General features: G+C 49.7%; 5 non-coding genes and 6 pseudogenes across 5 annotated transcripts; all 11 read left to right on the top strand.

Annotated features, from left to right (window-relative positions):
* Positions 1-495: 495 nt before the first annotated feature.
* On the top strand, positions 496-699 carry LOC137325869 (U2 spliceosomal RNA; annotated as a pseudogene).
* A 2,143-nt stretch (positions 700-2,842) lies between these two features.
* On the top strand, positions 2,843-3,013 carry LOC137326034 (U2 spliceosomal RNA; annotated as a pseudogene).
* Positions 3,014-5,174: 2,161 nt separating this feature from the next.
* On the top strand, positions 5,175-5,345 carry LOC137326032 (U2 spliceosomal RNA; annotated as a pseudogene).
* Positions 5,346-7,266: 1,921 nt separating this feature from the next.
* LOC137325767 (U2 spliceosomal RNA) lies at positions 7,267-7,457 on the top strand. The gene has a single exon (XR_010964008.1). It is a non-coding gene; the product is annotated as a U2 spliceosomal RNA (small nuclear RNA).
* Positions 7,458-9,543: 2,086 nt separating this feature from the next.
* On the top strand, positions 9,544-9,747 carry LOC137325868 (U2 spliceosomal RNA; annotated as a pseudogene).
* A 2,143-nt stretch (positions 9,748-11,890) lies between these two features.
* Positions 11,891-12,061, top strand: LOC137326031 (U2 spliceosomal RNA; annotated as a pseudogene).
* A 2,161-nt stretch (positions 12,062-14,222) lies between these two features.
* LOC137326030 (U2 spliceosomal RNA) lies at positions 14,223-14,393 on the top strand (annotated as a pseudogene).
* Positions 14,394-16,314: 1,921 nt separating this feature from the next.
* On the top strand, positions 16,315-16,505 carry LOC137325766 (U2 spliceosomal RNA). Its single transcript, XR_010964007.1, has one exon. It is a non-coding gene; the product is annotated as a U2 spliceosomal RNA (small nuclear RNA).
* A 1,903-nt stretch (positions 16,506-18,408) lies between these two features.
* On the top strand, positions 18,409-18,599 carry LOC137325765 (U2 spliceosomal RNA). The gene has a single exon (XR_010964006.1). It is a non-coding gene; the product is annotated as a U2 spliceosomal RNA (small nuclear RNA).
* A 1,926-nt stretch (positions 18,600-20,525) lies between these two features.
* On the top strand, positions 20,526-20,716 carry LOC137325764 (U2 spliceosomal RNA). Its single transcript, XR_010964005.1, has one exon. It is a non-coding gene; the product is annotated as a U2 spliceosomal RNA (small nuclear RNA).
* Positions 20,717-22,637: 1,921 nt separating this feature from the next.
* LOC137325763 (U2 spliceosomal RNA) lies at positions 22,638-22,828 on the top strand. The gene has a single exon (XR_010964004.1). It is a non-coding gene; the product is annotated as a U2 spliceosomal RNA (small nuclear RNA).
* Positions 22,829-24,154: the final 1,326 nt, after the last annotated feature.

Genomic DNA, 24,154 nt, shown 5'->3' with positions numbered 1-24,154 from the left:
AAAGAGGTCTCCTTCCACGGCAGTTCGTTAGTGACTGAGACTGACTGACGGAGGTCCGGTGAGACCCAACCCTCTCCCATCTGATTGGTGGCCTACTGGCAAATTTACCAATCTGTCAAGCAATCCTGGCAAGAAAGGGAAAAAAATGGCAAAATCTTTAAACTCATCCACTGTTGCAATTAGAAACGGTGGCAAAAATGTGGCCAGAGTGGGAGAGAACGGCAGTGCTTCTAGACTGCATTAAACACAGGCAGCCAGAGACCAAAGAGGGAGTGCAAACAGGAGCCGAGATCAATTCGCATCGAGCGCGTCATCGCTTCTCGGCCTTTTGGCTAAGATCAAGTGGTCAAGTGGGGGAAGGCAACCATTTGGAGCCTTCCTGCCATTGTATGCCGGGGGGATGCAGTCAGGGAGAAATCCCCTCGGGCAGAGTGTAGAGCTTTGGCTTGTAGAGCTTTGGCTTGATGCAATGTCACTGCAAGGAATCTGGAATGAATCTGTAAGGCAATAAGGCACCCCAGAGTGTCAGAAAAAAAAAAAAAAAAATCTGTTCTTATCAGTTTAATATCTGATACGTCCCCTATCTGGGGACCATATATTAAATTGATTTTTGGAACAGGGAGATGGAACAGGGGCTTGCTCCGTCCACTCCACGCATCGACCCAGTATTGCAGTGTCTCTGGGAACGGTGCACCTCCCTCTGGGGAGATATTCAAAAGGAAAAACAGCTCTTTCCCAGCGTCTCTGTGTGTGTGTGTGTGTATGTATTATTACTGAGAATAAAGCTGATATATTACACTTACTTTCTCAGCTCAGTGGTATTTCTTTCTTCTCCTCGGCTGAATGCCGCTCGCACGTAGCGATATAATTCAAAGTGCAAAATAACTTGGTGCCGTTGACTTTGAACAAGCAGGGTCTGCTTTCAAATGCAAGCTGCGCTCCCGAACTGGACTGTCTGTCTGTTTGTCAAGGAGAGGAAAAGGTGGCGGTGGTGAGGGTGGAGCATTAGCGCTCAGGAGGGGAGACTTTCTTTGAGTGGTGCCAATTAATCTGCACCAGAAAGTCATCCCCCCGACCGGGATTCGAACCCGGGTCTCAACGAGTTTAAAAGGTTGCGTCTTAGACCACTAGACCACCGGAGGGAACTGCCTCAACTCCCTGGGAACTTGTACAAGAGGCTGAGGACACGCACGCCTGCTGCGCTGCGCTGCGCTGCGCTGGCAGCAGCGACCAGCAGGGGGCCGACCGGCTGATCCTTCCCTTTCACAGGCAGGCTTTTGACCCTCGATTAAACGACAAAGGTGTTCAGAAGGAAGGCCTGGGGGGAGGGAGGCAGGGAGGGACGGACGCACGCACGCACGCAGGGAAATCAGCACAAAGCAGGTCCCCTGGAATCTCACACCTGCGTCCCAGAAAACAGGTCTCCTGGTCAAAGCAGTCCTGCCCGCCCTGCCATTAACGTGACAATGGACAGGGCCCGGCAGCTTGAGACACATCTTTTTTTCAATATGCAAGTTCTTTTTAAAAAGGTTTCCTTCCACAGCAGCTCTGAGTTAGAGTTAGAGTTAGAGTGAGAGAGAGAGAGAGAGAGAGAGAGAGAGACTGACTGACACTGACTCTCACACACACACACACACAGACACACACCGTCTCCCATCCGATTGGTGGACTATGGGATTGAAAATCTAACTTTTAGTTTCAATGCAGCGCGTTGTTGTTGTAATATAGAACTGCAAGTTGCCGTTGTAGTCGTAGTTTCGAATCAGCACAAAGTAGGTGCCTCCCTGGAATGTCACACCTGCGTCCCGGAAAACAGGTCTCCTGGTCAAAGCAGTCCCGCCCCGCCCTGGGATTAACATGACAATGAACGGGGCCCAGTCAGGGAGCAGTTTGAAAGACATTTTTCAATATGCACTTCTGAAACATTAACGCCTTGTTTCTTCCGACAGTTTAACCAGCGATTAACATGACAATGGACAGGGCCCAGTCAGGGAGCAGCTTGAGAGACACCTTTCAATAGGCACTTCTGAAACATTAACGCCTTGTTTCTTTCGACAGTTTAGCCAGCCTTTAACACGTCTTGTGTTTTTATTTCCCATTTCCAGCCAGCCAGCCAGCCAGCCAGCCGAGCCAGCCTCTGCAGTATTTTTTTTCATTGGTCTTGCCTGCCGTGGAATGAATGTTTCAACACGAGCTGCCGATTGTCAGCACCTCACCTCTTTCTCAATTGGCCGTTGCAATCTCACTCACTCACTGTGAGACACGTCACATCACGTCACTAGTTTTCCTTAAAGAGGTCTCCTTCCACGGCAGTTCGTTAGTGACTGAGACTGACTGACGGAGGTCCGGTGAGACCCAACCCTCTCCCATCTGATTGGTGGCCTACTGGCAAATTTACCAATCTGTCAAGCAATCCTGGCAAGAAAGGGAAAAAAATCTTTAAACTCATCCACTGTTGCAATTAGAAACGGTGGCAAAAATGTGGCCAGAGTGGGAGAGAACGGCAGTGCTTCTAGACTGCATTAAACACAGGCAGCCAGAGACCAAAGAGGGAGTGCAAACAGGAGCCGAGATCAATTCGCATCGAGCGCGTCATCGCTTCTCGGCCTTTTGGCTAAGATCAAGTGGTCAAGTGGGGGAAGGCAACCATTTGGAGCCTTCCTGCCATTGTATGCCGGGGGGATGCAGTCAGGGAGAAATCCCCTCGGGCAGAGTGTAGAGCTTTGGCTTGTAGAGCTTTGGCTTGATGTAATGTCACTGCAAGGAATCTGGAATGAATCTGTAAGGCAATAAGGCACCCCAGAGTGTCAGAAAAAAAAAAAAAAAAAAAAAAAAAAAAAAAAAAAAAAAAAAAAAAAAATCTGTTCTTATCAGTTTAATATCTGATACGTCCCCTATCTGGGGACCATATATTAAATTGATTTTTGGAACAGGGAGATGGAACAGGGGCTTGCTCCGTCCACTCCACGCATCGACCCAGTATTGCAGTGTCTCTGGGAACGGTGCACCTCCCTGTGGGGAGATATTCAAAAGGAAAAACAGCTCTTTCCCAGCGTCTCTGTGTGTGTGTGTGTGTGTGTGTGTGTGTGTGCGTATGTATTATTACTGAGAATAAAGCTGATATATTACACTTACTTTCTCAGCTCAGTGGTATTTCTTTCTTCTCCTCGGCTGAATGCCGCTCGCACGTAGCGATATAATTCAAAGTGCAAAATAACTTGGTGCCGTTGACTTTGAACAAGCAGGGTCTGCTTTCAAATGCAAGCTGCGCTCCCGAACTGGACTGTCTGTCTGTTTGTCAAGGAGAGGAAAAGGTGGCGGTGGTGAGGGTGGAGCATTAGCGCTCAGGAGGGGAGACTTTCTTTGAGTGGTGCCAATTAATCTGCACCAGAAAGTCATCCCCCCGACCGGGATTCGAACCCGGGTCTCAACGAGTTTAAAAGGTTGCGTCTTAGACCACTAGACCACCGGAGGGAACTGCCTCAACTCCCTGGGAACTTGTACAAGAGGCTGAGGACACGCACGCCTGCTGCGCTGCGCTGCGCTGCGCTGGCAGCAGCGACCAGCAGGGGGCCGACCGGCTGATCCTTCCCTTTCACAGGCAGGCTTTTGACCCTCGATTAAACGACAAAGGTGTTCAGAAGGAAGGCCTGGGGGGAGGGAGGCAGGGAGGGACGGACGCACGCACGCACGCAGGGAAATCAGCACAAAGCAGGTCCCCTGGAATCTCACACCTGCGTCCCAGAAAACAGGTCTCCTGGTCAAAGCAGTCCTGCCCGCCCTGCCATTAACGTGACAATGGACAGGGCCCGGCAGCTTGAGACACATCTTTTTTTCAATATGCAAGTTCTTTTTAAAAAGGTTTCCTTCCACAGCAGCTCTGAGTTAGAGTTAGAGTTAGAGTGAGAGAGAGAGAGAGAGAGAGAGAGAGAGACTGACTGACACTGACTCTCACACACACACACACACAGACACACACCGTCTCCCATCCGATTGGTGGACTATGGGATTGAAAATCTAACTTTTAGTTTCAATGCAGCGCGTTGTTGTTGTAATATAGAACTGCAAGTTGCCGTTGTAGTCGTACTTTCGAATCAGCACAAAGTAGGTGCCTCCCTGGAATGTCACACCTGCGTCCCGGAAAACAGGTCTCCTGGTCAAAGCAGTCCCGCCCCGCCCTGGGATTAACATGACAATGAACGGGGCCCAGTCAGGGAGCAGTTTGAAAGACATTTTTCAATATGCACTTCTGAAACATTAACGCCTTGTTTCTTCCGACAGTTTAACCAGCGATTAACATGACAATGGACAGGGCCCAGTCAGGGAGCAGCTTGAGAGACACCTTTCAATAGGCACTTCTGAAACATTAACGCCTTGTTTCTTTCGACAGTTTAGCCAGCCTTTAACACGTCTTGTGTTTTTATTTCCCATTTCCAGCCAGCCAGCCAGCCAGCCAGCCGAGCCAGCCTCTGCAGTATTTTTTTTCATTGGTCTTGCCTGCCGTGGAATGAATGTTTCAACACGAGCTGCCGATTGTCAGCACCTCACCTCTTTCTCAATTGGCCGTTGCAATCTCACTCACTCACTGTGAGACACGTCACATCACGTCACTAGTTTTCCTTAAAGAGGTCTCCTTCCACGGCAGTTCGTTAGTGACTGAGACTGACTGACGGAGGTCCGGTGAGACCCAACCCTCTCCCATCTGATTGGTGGCCTACTGGCAAATTTACCAATCTGTCAAGCAATCCTGGCAAGAAAGGGAAAAAAATCTTTAAACTCATCCACTGTTGCAATTAGAAACGGTGGCAAAAATGTGGCCAGAGTGGGAGAGAACGGCAGTGCTTCTAGACTGCATTAAACACAGGCAGCCAGAGACCAAAGAGGGAGTGCAAACAGGAGCCGAGATCAATTCGCATCGAGCGCGTCATCGCTTCTCGGCCTTTTGGCTAAGATCAAGTGGTCAAGTGGGGGAAGGCAACCATTTGGAGCCTTCCTGCCATTGTATGCCGGGGGGATGCAGTCAGGGAGAAATCCCCTCGGGCAGAGTGCAGAGCTTTGGCTTGTAGAGCTTTGGCTTGATGTAATGTCACTGCAAGGAATCTGGAATGAATCTGTAAGGCAATAAGGCACCCCAGAGTGTCAGAAAAAAAAAAAAAAAAAAAAAAAAAAAAAAAAAAAAAAAAAAAAAAAAATCTGTTCTTATCAGTTTAATATCTGATACGTCCCCTATCTGGGGACCATATATTAAATTGATTTTTGGAACAGGGAGATGGAACAGGGGCTTGCTCCGTCCACTCCACGCATCGACCCAGTATTGCAGTGTCTCTGGGAACGGTGCACCTCCCTGTGGGGAGATATTCAAAAGGAAAAACAGCTCTTTCCCAGCGTCTCTGTGTGTGTGTGTGTGTGTGTGTGTGTGTGTGCGTATGTATTATTACTGAGAATAAAGCTGATATATTACACTTACTTTCTCAGCTCAGTGGTATTTCTTTCTTCTCCTCGGCTGAATGCCGCTCGCACGTAGCGATATAATTCAAAGTGCAAAATAACTTGGTGCCGTTGACTTTGAACAAGCAGGGTCTGCTTTCAAATGCAAGCTGCGCTCCCGAACTGGACTGTCTGTCTGTTTGTCAAGGAGAGGAAAAGGTGGCGGTGGTGAGGGTGGAGCATTAGCGCTCAGGAGGGGAGACTTTCTTTGAGTGGTGCCAATTAATCTGCACCAGAAAGTCATCCCCCCGACCGGGATTCGAACCCGGGTCTCAACGAGTTTAAAAGGTTGCGTCTTAGACCACTAGACCACCGGAGGGAACTGCCTCAACTCCCTGGGAACTTGTACAAGAGGCTGAGGACACGCACGCCTGCTGCGCTGCGCTGCGCTGCGCTGGCAGCAGCGACCAGCAGGGGGCCGACCGGCTGATCCTTCCCTTTCACAGGCAGGCTTTTGACCCTCGATTAAACGACAAAGGTGTTCAGAAGGAAGGCCTGGGGGGAGGGAGGCAGGGAGGGACGGACGCACGCACGCACGCAGGGAAATCAGCACAAAGCAGGTCCCCTGGAATCTCACACCTGCGTCCCAGAAAACAGGTCTCCTGGTCAAAGCAGTCCTGCCCGCCCTGCCATTAACGTGACAATGGACAGGGCCCGGCAGCTTGAGACACATCTTTTTTTCAATATGCAAGTTCTTTTTAAAAAGGTTTCCTTCCACAGCAGCTCTGAGTTAGAGTTAGAGTTAGAGTGAGAGAGAGAGAGAGAGAGAGAGAGAGAGACTGACTGACACTGACTCTCACACACACACACACACAGACACACACCGTCTCCCATCCGATTGGTGGACTATGGGATTGAAAATCTAACTTTTAGTTTCAATGCAGCGCGTTGTTGTTGTAATATAGAACTGCAAGTTGCCGTTGTAGTCGTACTTTCGAATCAGCACAAAGTAGGTGCCTCCCTGGAATGTCACACCTGCGTCCCGGAAAACAGGTCTCCTGGTCAAAGCAGTCCCGCCCCGCCCTGGGATTAACATGACAATGAACGGGGCCCAGTCAGGGAGCAGTTTGAAAGACATTTTTCAATATGCACTTCTGAAACATTAACGCCTTGTTTCTTCCGACAGTTTAACCAGCGATTAACATGACAATGGACAGGGCCCAGTCAGGGAGCAGCTTGAGAGACACCTTTCAATAGGCACTTCTGAAACATTAACGCCTTGTTTCTTTCGACAGTTTAGCCAGCCTTTAACACGTCTTGTGTTTTTATTTCCCATTTCCAGCCAGCCAGCCAGCCAGCCAGCCGAGCCAGCCTCTGCAGTATTTTTTTTCATTGGTCTTGCCTGCCGTGGAATGAATGTTTCAACACGAGCTGCCGATTGTCAGCACCTCACCTCTTTCTCAATTGGCCGTTGCAATCTCACTCACTCACTGTGAGACACGTCACATCACGTCACTAGTTTTCCTTAAAGAGGTCTCCTTCCACGGCAGTTCGTTAGTGACTGAGACTGACTGACGGAGGTCCGGTGAGACCCAACCCTCTCCCATCTGATTGGTGGCCTACTGGCAAATTTACCAATCTGTCAAGCAATCCTGGCAAGAAAGGGAAAAAAATGGCAAAATCTTTAAACTCATCCACTGTTGCAATTAGAAACGGTGGCAAAAATGTGGCCAGAGTGGGAGAGAACGGCAGTGCTTCTAGACTGCATTAAACACAGGCAGCCAGAGACCAAAGAGGGAGTGCAAACAGGAGCCGAGATCAATTCGCATCGAGCGCGTCATCGCTTCTCGGCCTTTTGGCTAAGATCAAGTGTAGTATCTGTTCTTATCAGTTTAATATCTGATACGTCCCCTATCTGGGGACCATATATTAAATTGATTTTTGGAACAGGGAGATGGAACAGGGGCTTGCTCCGTCCACTCCACGCATCGACCCAGTATTGCAGTGTCTCTGGGAACGGTGCACCTCCCTCTGGGGAGATATTCAAAAGGAAAAACAGCTCTTTCCCAGCGTCTCTGTGTGTGTGTGTGTGTATGTATTATTACTGAGAATAAAGCTGATATATTACACTTACTTTCTCAGCTCAGTGGTATTTCTTTCTTCTCCTCGGCTGAATGCCGCTCGCACGTAGCGATATAATTCAAAGTGCAAAATAACTTGGTGCCGTTGACTTTGAACAAGCAGGGTCTGCTTTCAAATGCAAGCTGCGCTCCCGAACTGGACTGTCTGTCTGTTTGTCAAGGAGAGGAAAAGGTGGCGGTGGTGAGGGTGGAGCATTAGCGCTCAGGAGGGGAGACTTTCTTTGAGTGGTGCCAATTAATCTGCACCAGAAAGTCATCCCCCCGACCGGGATTCGAACCCGGGTCTCAACGAGTTTAAAAGGTTGCGTCTTAGACCACTAGACCACCGGAGGGAACTGCCTCAACTCCCTGGGAACTTGTACAAGAGGCTGAGGACACGCACGCCTGCTGCGCTGCGCTGCGCTGCGCTGGCAGCAGCGACCAGCAGGGGGCCGACCGGCTGATCCTTCCCTTTCACAGGCAGGCTTTTGACCCTCGATTAAACGACAAAGGTGTTCAGAAGGAAGGCCTGGGGGGAGGGAGGCAGGGAGGGACGGACGCACGCACGCACGCAGGGAAATCAGCACAAAGCAGGTCCCCTGGAATCTCACACCTGCGTCCCAGAAAACAGGTCTCCTGGTCAAAGCAGTCCTGCCCGCCCTGCCATTAACGTGACAATGGACAGGGCCCGGCAGCTTGAGACACATCTTTTTTTCAATATGCAAGTTCTTTTTAAAAAGGTTTCCTTCCACAGCAGCTCTGAGTTAGAGTTAGAGTTAGAGTGAGAGAGAGAGAGAGAGAGAGAGAGAGAGACTGACTGACACTGACTCTCACACACACACACACACAGACACACACCGTCTCCCATCCGATTGGTGGACTATGGGATTGAAAATCTAACTTTTAGTTTCAATGCAGCGCGTTGTTGTTGTAATATAGAACTGCAAGTTGCCGTTGTAGTCGTAGTTTCGAATCAGCACAAAGTAGGTGCCTCCCTGGAATGTCACACCTGCGTCCCGGAAAACAGGTCTCCTGGTCAAAGCAGTCCCGCCCCGCCCTGGGATTAACATGACAATGAACGGGGCCCAGTCAGGGAGCAGTTTGAAAGACATTTTTCAATATGCACTTCTGAAACATTAACGCCTTGTTTCTTCCGACAGTTTAACCAGCGATTAACATGACAATGGACAGGGCCCAGTCAGGGAGCAGCTTGAGAGACACCTTTCAATAGGCACTTCTGAAACATTAACTCCTTGTTTCTTTCGACAGTTTAGCCAGCCTTTAACACGTCTTGTGTTTTTATTTCCCATTTCCAGCCAGCCAGCCAGCCAGCCAGCCGAGCCAGCCTCTGCAGTATTTTTTTTCATTGGTCTTGCCTGCCGTGGAATGAATGTTTCAACACGAGCTGCCGATTGTCAGCACCTCACCTCTTTCTCAATTGGCCGTTGCAATCTCACTCACTCACTGTGAGACACGTCACATCACGTCACTAGTTTTCCTTAAAGAGGTCTCCTTCCACGGCAGTTCGTTAGTGACTGAGACTGACTGACGGAGGTCCGGTGAGACCCAACCCTCTCCCATCTGATTGGTGGCCTACTGGCAAATTTACCAATCTGTCAAGCAATCCTGGCAAGAAAGGGAAAAAAATGGCAAAATCTTTAAACTCATCCACTGTTGCAATTAGAAACGGTGGCAAAAATGTGGCCAGAGTGGGAGAGAACGGCAGTGCTTCTAGACTGCATTAAACACAGGCAGCCAGAGACCAAAGAGGGAGTGCAAACAGGAGCCGAGATCAATTCGCATCGAGCGCGTCATCGCTTCTCGGCCTTTTGGCTAAGATCAAGTGGTCAAGTGGGGGAAGGCAACCATTTGGAGCCTTCCTGCCATTGTATGCCGGGGGGATGCAGTCAGGGAGAAATCCCCTCGGGCAGAGTGTAGAGCTTTGGCTTGTAGAGCTTTGGCTTGATGCAATGTCACTGCAAGGAATCTGGAATGAATCTGTAAGGCAATAAGGCACCCCAGAGTGTCAGAAAAAAAAAAAAAAAAATCTGTTCTTATCAGTTTAATATCTGATACGTCCCCTATCTGGGGACCATATATTAAATTGATTTTTGGAACAGGGAGATGGAACAGGGGCTTGCTCCGTCCACTCCACGCATCGACCCAGTATTGCAGTGTCTCTGGGAACGGTGCACCTCCCTCTGGGGAGATATTCAAAAGGAAAAACAGCTCTTTCCCAGCGTCTCTGTGTGTGTGTGTGTGTATGTATTATTACTGAGAATAAAGCTGATATATTACACTTACTTTCTCAGCTCAGTGGTATTTCTTTCTTCTCCTCGGCTGAATGCCGCTCGCACGTAGCGATATAATTCAAAGTGCAAAATAACTTGGTGCCGTTGACTTTGAACAAGCAGGGTCTGCTTTCAAATGCAAGCTGCGCTCCCGAACTGGACTGTCTGTCTGTTTGTCAAGGAGAGGAAAAGGTGGCGGTGGTGAGGGTGGAGCATTAGCGCTCAGGAGGGGAGACTTTCTTTGAGTGGTGCCAATTAATCTGCACCAGAAAGTCATCCCCCCGACCGGGATTCGAACCCGGGTCTCAACGAGTTTAAAAGGTTGCGTCTTAGACCACTAGACCACCGGAGGGAACTGCCTCAACTCCCTGGGAACTTGTACAAGAGGCTGAGGACACGCACGCCTGCTGCGCTGCGCTGCGCTGCGCTGGCAGCAGCGACCAGCAGGGGGCCGACCGGCTGATCCTTCCCTTTCACAGGCAGGCTTTTGACCCTCGATTAAACGACAAAGGTGTTCAGAAGGAAGGCCTGGGGGGAGGGAGGCAGGGAGGGACGGACGCACGCACGCACGCAGGGAAATCAGCACAAAGCAGGTCCCCTGGAATCTCACACCTGCGTCCCAGAAAACAGGTCTCCTGGTCAAAGCAGTCCTGCCCGCCCTGCCATTAACGTGACAATGGACAGGGCCCGGCAGCTTGAGACACATCTTTTTTTCAATATGCAAGTTCTTTTTAAAAAGGTTTCCTTCCACAGCAGCTCTGAGTTAGAGTTAGAGTTAGAGTGAGAGAGAGAGAGAGAGAGAGAGAGAGAGACTGACTGACACTGACTCTCACACACACACACACACAGACACACACCGTCTCCCATCCGATTGGTGGACTATGGGATTGAAAATCTAACTTTTAGTTTCAATGCAGCGCGTTGTTGTTGTAATATAGAACTGCAAGTTGCCGTTGTAGTCGTAGTTTCGAATCAGCACAAAGTAGGTGCCTCCCTGGAATGTCACACCTGCGTCCCGGAAAACAGGTCTCCTGGTCAAAGCAGTCCCGCCCCGCCCTGGGATTAACATGACAATGAACGGGGCCCAGTCAGGGAGCAGTTTGAAAGACATTTTTCAATATGCACTTCTGAAACATTAACGCCTTGTTTCTTCCGACAGTTTAACCAGCGATTAACATGACAATGGACAGGGCCCAGTCAGGGAGCAGCTTGAGAGACACCTTTCAATAGGCACTTCTGAAACATTAACGCCTTGTTTCTTTCGACAGTTTAGCCAGCCTTTAACACGTCTTGTGTTTTTATTTCCCATTTCCAGCCAGCCAGCCAGCCAGCCAGCCGAGCCAGCCTCTGCAGTATTTTTTTTCATTGGTCTTGCCTGCCGTGGAATGAATGTTTCAACACGAGCTGCCGATTGTCAGCACCTCACCTCTTTCTCAATTGGCCGTTGCAATCTCACTCACTCACTGTGAGACACGTCACATCACGTCACTAGTTTTCCTTAAAGAGGTCTCCTTCCACGGCAGTTCGTTAGTGACTGAGACTGACTGACGGAGGTCCGGTGAGACCCAACCCTCTCCCATCTGATTGGTGGCCTACTGGCAAATTTACCAATCTGTCAAGCAATCCTGGCAAGAAAGGGAAAAAAATCTTTAAACTCATCCACTGTTGCAATTAGAAACGGTGGCAAAAATGTGGCCAGAGTGGGAGAGAACGGCAGTGCTTCTAGACTGCATTAAACACAGGCAGCCAGAGACCAAAGAGGGAGTGCAAACAGGAGCCGAGATCAATTCGCATCGAGCGCGTCATCGCTTCTCGGCCTTTTGGCTAAGATCAAGTGGTCAAGTGGGGGAAGGCAACCATTTGGAGCCTTCCTGCCATTGTATGCCGGGGGGATGCAGTCAGGGAGAAATCCCCTCGGGCAGAGTGTAGAGCTTTGGCTTGTAGAGCTTTGGCTTGATGTAATGTCACTGCAAGGAATCTGGAATGAATCTGTAAGGCAATAAGGCACCCCAGAGTGTCAGAAAAAAAAAAAAAAAAAAAAAAAAAAAAAAAAAAAAAAAAAAAAAAAAATCTGTTCTTATCAGTTTAATATCTGATACGTCCCCTATCTGGGGACCATATATTAAATTGATTTTTGGAACAGGGAGATGGAACAGGGGCTTGCTCCGTCCACTCCACGCATCGACCCAGTATTGCAGTGTCTCTGGGAACGGTGCACCTCCCTGTGGGGAGATATTCAAAAGGAAAAACAGCTCTTTCCCAGCGTCTCTGTGTGTGTGTGTGTGTGTGTGTGTGTGTGTGCGTATGTATTATTACTGAGAATAAAGCTGATATATTACACTTACTTTCTCAGCTCAGTGGTATTTCTTTCTTCTCCTCGGCTGAATGCCGCTCGCACGTAGCGATATAATTCAAAGTGCAAAATAACTTGGTGCCGTTGACTTTGAACAAGCAGGGTCTGCTTTCAAATGCAAGCTGCGCTCCCGAACTGGACTGTCTGTCTGTTTGTCAAGGAGAGGAAAAGGTGGCGGTGGTGAGGGTGGAGCATTAGCGCTCAGGAGGGGAGACTTTCTTTGAGTGGTGCCAATTAATCTGCACCAGAAAGTCATCCCCCCGACCGGGATTCGAACCCGGGTCTCAACGAGTTTAAAAGGTTGCGTCTTAGACCACTAGACCACCGGAGGGAACTGCCTCAACTCCCTGGGAACTTGTACAAGAGGCTGAGGACACGCACGCCTGCTGCGCTGCGCTGCGCTGCGCTGGCAGCAGCGACCAGCAGGGGGCCGACCGGCTGATCCTTCCCTTTCACAGGCAGGCTTTTGACCCTCGATTAAACGACAAAGGTGTTCAGAAGGAAGGCCTGGGGGGAGGGAGGCAGGGAGGGACGGACGCACGCACGCACGCAGGGAAATCAGCACAAAGCAGGTCCCCTGGAATCTCACACCTGCGTCCCAGAAAACAGGTCTCCTGGTCAAAGCAGTCCTGCCCGCCCTGCCATTAACGTGACAATGGACAGGGCCCGGCAGCTTGAGACACATCTTTTTTTCAATATGCAAGTTCTTTTTAAAAAGGTTTCCTTCCACAGCAGCTCTGAGTTAGAGTTAGAGTTAGAGTGAGAGAGAGAGAGAGAGAGAGAGAGAGAGACTGACTGACACTGACTCTCACACACACACACACACAGACACACACCGTCTCCCATCCGATTGGTGGACTATGGGATTGAAAATCTAACTTTTAGTTTCAATGCAGCGCGTTGTTGTTGTAATATAGAACTGCAAGTTGCCGTTGTAGTCGTACTTTCGAATCAGCACAAAGTAGGTGCCTCCCTGGAATGTCACACCTGCGTCCCGGAAAACAGGTCTCCTGGTCAAAGCAGTCCCGCCCCGCCCTGGGATTAACATGACAATGAACGGGGCCCAGTCAGGGAGCAGTTTGAAAGACATTTTTCAATATGCACTTCTGAAACATTAACGCCTTGTTTCTTCCGACAGTTTAACCAGCGATTAACATGACAATGGACAGGGCCCAGTCAGGGAGCAGCTTGAGAGACACCTTTCAATAGGCACTTCTGAAACATTAACGCCTTGTTTCTTTCGACAGTTTAGCCAGCCTTTAACACGTCTTGTGTTTTTATTTCCCATTTCCAGCCAGCCAGCCAGCCAGCCAGCCGAGCCAGCCTCTGCAGTATTTTTTTTCATTGGTCTTGCCTGCCGTGGAATGAATGTTTCAACACGAGCTGCCGATTGTCAGCACCTCACCTCTTTCTCAATTGGCCGTTGCAATCTCACTCACTCACTGTGAGACACGTCACATCACGTCACTAGTTTTCCTTAAAGAGGTCTCCTTCCACGGCAGTTCGTTAGTGACTGAGACTGACTGACGGAGGTCCGGTGAGACCCAACCCTCTCCCATCTGATTGGTGGCCTACTGGCAAATTTACCAATCTGTCAAGCAATCCTGGCAAGAAAGGGAAAAAAATCTTTAAACTCATCCACTGTTGCAATTAGAAACGGTGGCAAAAATGTGGCCAGAGTGGGAGAGAACGGCAGTGCTTCTAGACTGCATTAAACACAGGCAGCCAGAGACCAAAGAGGGAGTGCAAACAGGAGCCGAGATCAATTCGCATCGAGCGCGTCATCGCTTCTCGGCCTTTTGGCTAAGATCAAGTGGTCAAGTGGGGGAAGGCAACCATTTGGAGCCTTCCTGCCATTGTATGCCGGGGGGATGCAGTCAGGGAGAAATCCCCTCGGGCAGAGTGCAGAGCTTTGGCTTGTAGAGCTTTGGCTTGATGTAATGTCACTGCAAGGAATCTGGAATGAATCTGTAAGGCAATAAGGCACCCCAGAGTGTCAGAAAAAAAAAAAAAAAAAAAAAAAAAAAAAAAAAAAAAAAAAAAAAAAAATCTGTTCTTATCAGTTTAATATCTGATACGTCCCCTATCTGGGGACCATATATTAAATTGATTTTTGGAACAGGGAGATGGAACAGGGGCTTGCTCCGTCCACTCCACGCATCGACCCAGTATTGCAGTGTCTCTGGGAACGGTGCACCTCCCTGTGGGGAGATATTCAAAAGGAAAAACAGCTCTTTCCCAGCGTCTCTGTGTGTGTGTGTGTGTGTGTGTGTGTGTGTGCGTATGTATTATTACTGAGAATAAAGCTGATATATTACACTTACTTTCTCAGCTCAGTGGTATTTCTTTCTTCTCCTCGGCTGAATGCCGCTCGCACGTAGCGATATAATTCAAAGTGCAAAATAACTTGGTGCCGTTGACTTTGAACAAGCAGGGTCTGCTTTCAAATGCAAGCTGCGCTCCCGAACTGGACTGTCTGTCTGTTTGTCAAGGAGAGGAAAAGGTGGCGGTGGTGAGGGTGGAGCATTAGCGCTCAGGAGGGGAGACTTTCTTTGAGTGGTGCCAATTAATCTGCACCAGAAAGTCATCCCCCCGACCGGGATTCGAACCCGGGTCTCAACGAGTTTAAAAGGTTGCGTCTTAGACCACTAGACCACCGGAGGGAACTGCCTCAACTCCCTGGGAACTTGTACAAGAGGCTGAGGACACGCACGCCTGCTGCGCTGCGCTGCGCTGCGCTGGCAGCAGCGACCAGCAGGGGGCCGACCGGCTGATCCTTCCCTTTCACAGGCAGGCTTTTGACCCTCGATTAAACGACAAAGGTGTTCAGAAGGAAGGCCTGGGGGGAGGGAGGCAGGGAGGGACGGACGCACGCACGCACGCAGGGAAATCAGCACAAAGCAGGTCCCCTGGAATCTCACACCTGCGTCCCAGAAAACAGGTCTCCTGGTCAAAGCAGTCCTGCCCGCCCTGCCATTAACGTGACAATGGACAGGGCCCGGCAGCTTGAGACACATCTTTTTTTCAATATGCAAGTTCTTTTTAAAAAGGTTTCCTTCCACAGCAGCTCTGAGTTAGAGTTAGAGTTAGAGTGAGAGAGAGAGAGAGAGAGAGAGAGAGAGACTGACTGACACTGACTCTCACACACACACACACACAGACACACACCGTCTCCCATCCGATTGGTGGACTATGGGATTGAAAATCTAACTTTTAGTTTCAATGCAGCGCGTTGTTGTTGTAATATAGAACTGCAAGTTGCCGTTGTAGTCGTACTTTCGAATCAGCACAAAGTAGGTGCCTCCCTGGAATGTCACACCTGCGTCCCGGAAAACAGGTCTCCTGGTCAAAGCAGTCCCGCCCCGCCCTGGGATTAACATGACAATGAACGGGGCCCAGTCAGGGAGCAGTTTGAAAGACATTTTTCAATATGCACTTCTGAAACATTAACGCCTTGTTTCTTCCGACAGTTTAACCAGCGATTAACATGACAATGGACAGGGCCCAGTCAGGGAGCAGCTTGAGAGACACCTTTCAATAGGCACTTCTGAAACATTAACGCCTTGTTTCTTTCGACAGTTTAGCCAGCCTTTAACACGTCTTGTGTTTTTATTTCCCATTTCCAGCCAGCCAGCCAGCCAGCCAGCCGAGCCAGCCTCTGCAGTATTTTTTTTCATTGGTCTTGCCTGCCGTGGAATGAATGTTTCAACACGAGCTGCCGATTGTCAGCACCTCACCTCTTTCTCAATTGGCCGTTGCAATCTCACTCACTCACTGTGAGACACGTCACATCACGTCACTAGTTTTCCTTAAAGAGGTCTCCTTCCACGGCAGTTCGTTAGTGACTGAGACTGACTGACGGAGGTCCGGTGAGACCCAACCCTCTCCCATCTGATTGGTGGCCTACTGGCAAATTTACCAATCTGTCAAGCAATCCTGGCAAGAAAGGGAAAAAAATGGCAAAATCTTTAAACTCATCCACTGTTGCAATTAGAAACGGTGGCAAAAATGTGGCCAGAGTGGGAGAGAACGGCAGTGCTTCTAGACTGCATTAAACACAGGCAGCCAGAGACCAAAGAGGGAGTGCAAACAGGAGCCGAGATCAATTCGCATCGAGCGCGTCATCGCTTCTCGGCCTTTTGGCTAAGATCAAGTGTAGTATCTGTTCTTATCAGTTTAATATCTGATACGTCCCCTATCTGGGGACCATATATTAAATTGATTTTTGGAACAGGGAGATGGAACAGGGGCTTGCTCCGTCCACTCCACGCATCGACCCAGTATTGCAGTGTCTCTGGGAACGGTGCACCTCCCTCTGGGGAGATATTCAAAAGGAAAAACAGCTCTTTCCCAGCGTCTCTGTGTGTGTGTGTGTGTATGTATTATTACTGAGAATAAAGCTGATATATTACACTTACTTTCTCAGCTCAGTGGTATTTCTTTCTTCTCCTCGGCTGAATGCCGCTCGCACGTAGCGATATAATTCAAAGTGCAAAATAACTTGGTGCCGTTGACTTTGAACAAGCAGGGTCTGCTTTCAAATGCAAGCTGCGCTCCCGAACTGGACTGTCTGTCTGTTTGTCAAGGAGAGGAAAAGGTGGCGGTGGTGAGGGTGGAGCATTAGCGCTCAGGAGGGGAGACTTTCTTTGAGTGGTGCCAATTAATCTGCACCAGAAAGTCATCCCCCCGACCGGGATTCGAACCCGGGTCTCAACGAGTTTAAAAGGTTGCGTCTTAGACCACTAGACCACCGGAGGGAACTGCCTCAACTCCCTGGGAACTTGTACAAGAGGCTGAGGACACGCACGCCTGCTGCGCTGCGCTGCGCTGCGCTGGCAGCAGCGACCAGCAGGGGGCCGACCGGCTGATCCTTCCCTTTCACAGGCAGGCTTTTGACCCTCGATTAAACGACAAAGGTGTTCAGAAGGAAGGCCTGGGGGGAGGGAGGCAGGGAGGGACGGACGCACGCACGCACGCAGGGAAATCAGCACAAAGCAGGTCCCCTGGAATCTCACACCTGCGTCCCAGAAAACAGGTCTCCTGGTCAAAGCAGTCCTGCCCGCCCTGCCATTAACGTGACAATGGACAGGGCCCGGCAGCTTGAGACACATCTTTTTTTCAATATGCAAGTTCTTTTTAAAAAGGTTTCCTTCCACAGCAGCTCTGAGTTAGAGTTAGAGTTAGAGTGAGAGAGAGAGAGAGAGAGAGAGAGAGAGACTGACTGACACTGACTCTCACACACACACACACACAGACACACACCGTCTCCCATCCGATTGGTGGACTATGGGATTGAAAATCTAACTTTTAGTTTCAATGCAGCGCGTTGTTGTTGTAATATAGAACTGCAAGTTGCCGTTGTAGTCGTAGTTTCGAATCAGCACAAAGTAGGTGCCTCCCTGGAATGTCACACCTGCGTCCCGGAAAACAGGTCTCCTGGTCAAAGCAGTCCCGCCCCGCCCTGGGATTAACATGACAATGAACGGGGCCCAGTCAGGGAGCAGTTTGAAAGACATTTTTCAATATGCACTTCTGAAACATTAACGCCTTGTTTCTTCCGACAGTTTAACCAGCGATTAACATGACAATGGACAGGGCCCAGTCAGGGAGCAGCTTGAGAGACACCTTTCAATAGGCACTTCTGAAACATTAACTCCTTGTTTCTTTCGACAGTTTAGCCAGCCTTTAACACGTCTTGTGTTTTTATTTCCCATTTCCAGCCAGCCAGCCAGCCAGCCAGCCGAGCCAGCCTCTGCAGTATTTTTTTTCATTGGTCTTGCCTGCCGTGGAATGAATGTTTCAACACGAGCTGCCGATTGTCAGCACCTCACCTCTTTCTCAATTGGCCGTTGCAATCTCACTCACTCACTGTGAGACACGTCACATCACGTCACTAGTTTTCCTTAAAGAGGTCTCCTTCCACGGCAGTTCGTTAGTGACTGAGACTGACTGACGGAGGTCCGGTGAGACCCAACCCTCTCCCATCTGATTGGTGGCCTACTGGCAAATTTACCAATCTGTCAAGCAATCCTGGCAAGAAAGGGAAAAAAATGGCAAAATCTTTAAACTCATCCACTGTTGCAATTAGAAACGGTGGCAAAAATGTGGCCAGAGTGGGAGAGAACGGCAGTGCTTCTAGACTGCATTAAACACAGGCAGCCAGAGACCAAAGAGGGAGTGCAAACAGGAGCCGAGATCAATTCGCATCGAGCGCGTCATCGCTTCTCGGCCTTTTGGCTAAGATCAAGTGTAGTATCTGTTCTTATCAGTTTAATATCTGATACGTCCCCTATCTGGGGACCATATATTAAATTGATTTTTGGAACAGGGAGATGGAACAGGGGCTTGCTCCGTCCACTCCACGCATCGACCCAGTATTGCAGTGTCTCTGGGAACGGTGCACCTCCCTGTGGGGAGATATTCAAAAGGAAAAACAGCTCTTTCCCAGCGTCTCTGTGTGTGTGTGTGTGTGTGTGTGTGTGTGTGCGTATGTATTATTACTGAGAATAAAGCTGATATATTACACTTACTTTCTCAGCTCAGTGGTATTTCTTTCTTCTCCTCGGCTGAATGCCGCTCGCACGTAGCGATATAATTCAAAGTGCAAAATAACTTGGTGCCGTTGACTTTGAACAAGCAGGGTCTGCTTTCAAATGCAAGCTGCGCTCCCGAACTGGACTGTCTGTCTGTTTGTCAAGGAGAGGAAAAGGTGGCGGTGGTGAGGGTGGAGCATTAGCGCTCAGGAGGGGAGACTTTCTTTGAGTGGTGCCAATTAATCTGCACCAGAAAGTCATCCCCCCGACCGGGATTCGAACCCGGGTCTCAACGAGTTTAAAAGGTTGCGTCTTAGACCACTAGACCACCGGAGGGAACTGCCTCAACTCCCTGGGAACTTGTACAAGAGGCTGAGGACACGCACGCCTGCTGCGCTGCGCTGCGCTGCGCTGCGCTGGCAGCAGCGACCAGCAGGGGGCCGACCGGCTGATCCTTCCCTTTCACAGGCAGGCTTTTGACCCTCGATTAAACGACAAAGGTGTTCAGAAGGAAGGCCTGGGGGGAGGGAGGCAGGGAGGGACGGACGCACGCACGCACGCAGGGAAATCAGCACAAAGCAGGTCCCCTGGAATCTCACACCTGCGTCCCAGAAAACAGGTCTCCTGGTCAAAGCAGTCCTGCCCGCCCTGCCATTAACGTGACAATGGACAGGGCCCGGCAGCTTGAGACACATCTTTTTTTCAATATGCAAGTTCTTTTTAAAAAGGTTTCCTTCCACAGCAGCTCTGAGTTAGAGTTAGAGTTAGAGTGAGAGAGAGAGAGAGAGAGAGAGAGAGAGACTGACTGACACTGACTCTCACACACACACACACACAGACACACACCGTCTCCCATCCGATTGGTGGACTATGGGATTGAAAATCTAACTTTTAGTTTCAATGCAGCGCGTTGTTGTTGTAATATAGAACTGCAAGTTGCCGTTGTAGTCGTAGTTTCGAATCAGCACAAAGTAGGTGCCTCCCTGGAATGTCACACCTGCGTCCCGGAAAACAGGTCTCCTGGTCAAAGCAGTCCCGCCCCGCCCTGGGATTAACATGACAATGAACGGGGCCCAGTCAGGGAGCAGTTTGAAAGACATTTTTCAATATGCACTTCTGAAACATTAACGCCTTGTTTCTTCCGACAGTTTAACCAGCGATTAACATGACAATGGACAGGGCCCAGTCAGGGAGCAGCTTGAGAGACACCTTTCAATAGGCACTTCTGAAACATTAACTCCTTGTTTCTTTCGACAGTTTAGCCAGCCTTTAACACGTCTTGTGTTTTTATTTCCCATTTCCAGCCAGCCAGCCAGCCAGCCAGCCGAGCCAGCCTCTGCAGTATTTTTTTTCATTGGTCTTGCCTGCCGTGGAATGAATGTTTCAACACGAGCTGCCGATTGTCAGCACCTCACCTCTTTCTCAATTGGCCGTTGCAATCTCACTCACTCACTGTGAGACACGTCACATCACGTCACTAGTTTTCCTTAAAGAGGTCTCCTTCCACGGCAGTTCGTTAGTGACTGAGACTGACTGACGGAGGTCCGGTGAGACCCAACCCTCTCCCATCTGATTGGTGGCCTACTGGCAAATTTACCAATCTGTCAAGCAATCCTGGCAAGAAAGGGAAAAAAATGGCAAAATCTTTAAACTCATCCACTGTTGCAATTAGAAACGGTGGCAAAAATGTGGCCAGAGTGGGAGAGAACGGCAGTGCTTCTAGACTGCATTAAACACAGGCAGCCAGAGACCAAAGAGGGAGTGCAAACAGGAGCCGAGATCAATTCGCATCGAGCGCGTCATCGCTTCTCGGCCTTTTGGCTAAGATCAAGTGTAGTATCTGTTCTTATCAGTTTAATATCTGATACGTCCCCTATCTGGGGACCATATATTAAATTGATTTTTGGAACAGGGAGATGGAACAGGGGCTTGCTCCGTCCACTCCACGCATCGACCCAGTATTGCAGTGTCTCTGGGAACGGTGCACCTCCCTGTGGGGAGATATTCAAAAGGAAAAACAGCTCTTTCCCAGCGTCTCTGTGTGTGTGTGTGTGTGTGTGTGTGTGTGTGCGTATGTATTATTACTGAGAATAAAGCTGATATATTACACTTACTTTCTCAGCTCAGTGGTATTTCTTTCTTCTCCTCGGCTGAATGCCGCTCGCACGTAGCGATATAATTCAAAGTGCAAAATAACTTGGTGCCGTTGACTTTGAACAAGCAGGGTCTGCTTTCAAATGCAAGCTGCGCTCCCGAACTGGACTGTCTGTCTGTTTGTCAAGGAGAGGAAAAGGTGGCGGTGGTGAGGGTGGAGCATTAGCGCTCAGGAGGGGAGACTTTCTTTGAGTGGTGCCAATTAATCTGCACCAGAAAGTCATCCCCCCGACCGGGATTCGAACCCGGGTCTCAACGAGTTTAAAAGGTTGCGTCTTAGACCACTAGACCACCGGAGGGAACTGCCTCAACTCCCTGGGAACTTGTACAAGAGGCTGAGGACACGCACGCCTGCTGCGCTGCGCTGCGCTGCGCTGGCAGCAGCGACCAGCAGGGGGCCGACCGGCTGATCCTTCCCTTTCACAGGCAGGCTTTTGACCCTCGATTAAACGACAAAGGTGTTCAGAAGGAAGGCCTGGGGGGAGGGAGGCAGGGAGGGACGGACGCACGCACGCACGCAGGGAAATCAGCACAAAGCAGGTCCCCTGGAATCTCACACCTGCGTCCCAGAAAACAGGTCTCCTGGTCAAAGCAGTCCTGCCCGCCCTGCCATTAACGTGACAATGGACAGGGCCCGGCAGCTTGAGACACATCTTTTTTTCAATATGCAAGTTCTTTTTAAAAAGGTTTCCTTCCACAGCAGCTCTGAGTTAGAGTTAGAGTTAGAGTGAGAGAGAGAGAGAGAGAGAGAGAGAGAGACTGACTGACACTGACTCTCACACACACACACACACAGACACACACCGTCTCCCATCCGATTGGTGGACTATGGGATTGAAAATCTAACTTTTAGTTTCAATGCAGCGCGTTGTTGTTGTAATATAGAACTGCAAGTTGCCGTTGTAGTCGTAGTTTCGAATCAGCACAAAGTAGGTGCCTCCCTGGAATGTCACACCTGCGTCCCGGAAAACAGGTCTCCTGGTCAAAGCAGTCCCGCCCCGCCCTGGGATTAACATGACAATGAACGGGGCCCAGTCAGGGAGCAGTTTGAAAGACATTTTTCAATATGCACTTCTGAAACATTAACGCCTTGTTTCTTCCGACAGTTTAACCAGCGATTAACATGACAATGGACAGGGCCCAGTCAGGGAGCAGCTTGAGAGACACCTTTCAATAGGCACTTCTGAAACATTAACTCCTTGTTTCTTTCGACAGTTTAGCCAGCCTTTAACACGTCTTGTGTTTTTATTTCCCATTTCCAGCCAGCCAGCCAGCCAGCCAGCCGAGCCAGCCTCTGCAGTATTTTTTTTCATTGGTCTTGCCTGCCGTGGAATGAATGTTTCAACACGAGCTGCCGATTGTCAGCACCTCACCTCTTTCTCAATTGGCCGTTGCAATCTCACTCACTCACTGTGAGACACGTCACATCACGTCACTAGTTTTCCTTAAAGAGGTCTCCTTCCACGGCAGTTCGTTAGTGACTGAGACTGACTGACGGAGGTCCGGTGAGACCCAACCCTCTCCCATCTGATTGGTGGCCTACTGGCAAATTTACCAATCTGTCAAGCAATCCTGGCAAGAAAGGGAAAAAAATGGCAAAATCTTTAAACTCATCCACTGTTGCAATTAGAAACGGTGGCAAAAATGTGGCCAGAGTGGGAGAGAACGGCAGTGCTTCTAGACTGCATTAAACACAGGCAGCCAGAGACCAAAGAGGGAGTGCAAACAGGAGCCGAGATCAATTCGCATCGAGCGCGTCATCGCTTCTCGGCCTTTTGGCTAAGATCAAGTGTAGTATCTGTTCTTATCAGTTTAATATCTGATACGTCCCCTATCTGGGGACCATATATTAAATTGATTTTTGGAACAGGGAGATGGAACAGGGGCTTGCTCCGTCCACTCCACGCATCGACCCAGTATTGCAGTGTCTCTGGGAACGGTGCACCTCCCTGTGGGGAGATATTCAAAAGGAAAAACAGCTCTTTCCCAGCGTCTCTGTGTGTGTGTGTGTGTGTGTGTGTGTGTGTGCGTATGTATTATTACTGAGAATAAAGCTGATATATTACACTTACTTTCTCAGCTCAGTGGTATTTCTTTCTTCTCCTCGGCTGAATGCCGCTCGCACGTAGCGATATAATTCAAAGTGCAAAATAACTTGGTGCCGTTGACTTTGAACAAGCAGGGTCTGCTTTCAAATGCAAGCTGCGCTCCCGAACTGGACTGTCTGTCTGTTTGTCAAGGAGAGGAAAAGGTGGCGGTGGTGAGGGTGGAGCATTAGCGCTCAGGAGGGGAGACTTTCTTTGAGTGGTGCCAATTAATCTGCACCAGAAAGTCATCCCCCCGACCGGGATTCGAACCCGGGTCTCAACGAGTTTAAAAGGTTGCGTCTTAGACCACTAGACCACCGGAGGGAACTGCCTCAACTCCCTGGGAACTTGTACAAGAGGCTGAGGACACGCACGCCTGCTGCGCTGCGCTGCGCTGCGCTGGCAGCAGCGACCAGCAGGGGGCCGACCGGCTGATCCTTCCCTTTCACAGGCAGGCTTTTGACCCTCGATTAAACGACAAAGGTGTTCAGAAGGAAGGCCTGGGGGGAGGGAGGCAGGGAGGGACGGACGCACGCACGCACGCAGGGAAATCAGCACAAAGCAGGTCCCCTGGAATCTCACACCTGCGTCCCAGAAAACAGGTCTCCTGGTCAAAGCAGTCCTGCCCGCCCTGCCATTAACGTGACAATGGACAGGGCCCGGCAGCTTGAGACACATCTTTTTTTCAATATGCAAGTTCTTTTTAAAAAGGTTTCCTTCCACAGCAGCTCTGAGTTAGAGTTAGAGTTAGAGTGAGAGAGAGAGAGAGAGAGAGAGAGAGAGACTGACTGACACTGACTCTCACACACACACACACACAGACACACACCGTCTCCCATCCGATTGGTGGACTATGGGATTGAAAATCTAACTTTTAGTTTCAATGCAGCGCGTTGTTGTTGTAATATAGAACTGCAAGTTGCCGTTGTAGTCGTAGTTTCGAATCAGCACAAAGTAGGTGCCTCCCTGGAATGTCACACCTGCGTCCCGGAAAACAGGTCTCCTGGTCAAAGCAGTCCCGCCCCGCCCTGGGATTAACATGACAATGAACGGGGCCCAGTCAGGGAGCAGTTTGAAAGACATTTTTCAATATGCACTTCTGAAACATTAACGCCTTGTTTCTTCCGACAGTTTAACCAGCGATTAACATGACAATGGACAGGGCCCAGTCAGGGAGCAGCTTGAGAGA

The sequence above is a fragment of the Heptranchias perlo genome, chromosome 9 (genome assembly GCF_035084215.1).
Source record: "Heptranchias perlo isolate sHepPer1 chromosome 9, sHepPer1.hap1, whole genome shotgun sequence".
Lineage (NCBI taxonomy): Eukaryota > Metazoa > Chordata > Chondrichthyes > Hexanchiformes > Hexanchidae > Heptranchias > Heptranchias perlo.
This window is presented reverse-complemented; position numbering and strand designations above follow the sequence as displayed.